The sequence below is a fragment of the Pristiophorus japonicus genome, chromosome 23 (genome assembly GCF_044704955.1).
Source record: "Pristiophorus japonicus isolate sPriJap1 chromosome 23, sPriJap1.hap1, whole genome shotgun sequence".
In the NCBI taxonomy this organism is placed as follows: domain Eukaryota; kingdom Metazoa; phylum Chordata; class Chondrichthyes; family Pristiophoridae; genus Pristiophorus; species Pristiophorus japonicus.
In genome coordinates, this window is record NC_091999.1 from 46,930,245 (window position 1) to 46,931,615 (window position 1,371).

The 1,371-nt window shown below is 44.5% G+C and overlaps 1 non-coding gene across 1 annotated transcript; it reads right to left on the reverse strand.

Annotated features, from left to right (window-relative positions):
- Positions 1–994: 994 nt before the first annotated feature.
- Positions 995–1,077, reverse strand: trnal-uaa (transfer RNA leucine (anticodon UAA)). The gene has a single exon. It is a non-coding gene; the product is annotated as a tRNA-Leu (tRNA).
- Between the last annotated feature and the right edge of the window lie 294 nt (positions 1,078–1,371).

A 1,371-nucleotide genomic window follows, 5' to 3' on the forward strand; every position in this document is an offset into this window, starting at 1 on the left:
GTGAGACTGAAAAGTGAGGCAGACACAGTGAGAAAAAGACTCAAACACCTACATATACAGAGATGTGTGTGTGTGATCTATAAAGAGAGAGAGGGAAAGAGTGAGAGAAAGAAAGGGACAAGGAGAGAGACAGATAGAGAGAGAGACAGATATAAACAGAAAATGATGGAAATGCTCAGCAAGTTAGAGGTAGCAACGACCAGCGACAGGCAAAGAGAAAGAGATCGGCAGAAACATAGACAGACAGAGATGATGAGAAAGAGTGAGACAGTCAGACAGAGAGACTGAATGAATCCCTTTCGAACAGAACTGGACACCGTGAGAAAGAGACAGACAGATTCAGAACCAGAGACAAACAGGGAAACAGGGAGAGACAGACAGTGAGATAGAGACAAAGAGAGACAGAAAGTTTGAGACTGAAAGGGAGGATCAGACTGAATGAGAAAAAGACTCAAACACATACATACACAGAGATGTATTTGCGTGCTCCAAAATGAGAGGGGGGGCAAATAGTGATGGAATGACAGAGAAAAGGACAGGGACAAAGAGAGAGAGAAAGAGGGCGACAGATAGAGAGAAAGACAGATAGAGAGAGAGAGACATAGAGACAACACAGAAAATAATGGAAATACTTATCAGGTTAGAGACAGGGACTAACAGAGACAGGCAAAGACATGGACAGACAGAGATAATGGGAAAGAGAGAGACAGTCAGACAGAGAGTCTGAGAGAATCCCATTGCAACAGTACCAGACACCGTGAGAAAGAGACAGATTGAGAGACAGCGACAGACAGAGTGGGTCAGAGAGAGACAAAGACTCAAACACACAAACACATGCACAGCTCTCGAAAGAGAGAGAGCGGCAGAGACATGTCACAATTTCATTTCATTATCTGCTCAGAGTGTCACATTGTTACAGAAAACTAGAGATTCAGCAGATGAAAATCGGGTATCACTGAGCAGGATGGGAAAAATATCTCTTTAATTAAGGAATTACCAGGAGTGGGGTTCGAACCCACGCGGGTATAAACCCATTAGATTTTAAGTCTAACGCTTTTCCCACTCGGCCATCCTGGCCCTGATCCTGTCAGAGGTTGGACTCTGCCTCTGCGAAAATCTGGGCTTCAGCTCCAGACATATCGGATTTCAGGGAGCATTTACAAACATTTTTCGTTATATTGACACGGGCGCAACTCTCCTATTATTTTTCGACTAAGGCGCGGGGAACTTGCACATCCACCCGAGGGTGCAGATGGAGCTTCAATTTAAAATTTCAGCTGATGGTCAACAGCTTCAAGAACGCAACATTCCCCAAGTACTGCATTTGAGTGTCAGCCAAGATTATGGGTTCAAGTCTCAGGAGTGGGACTT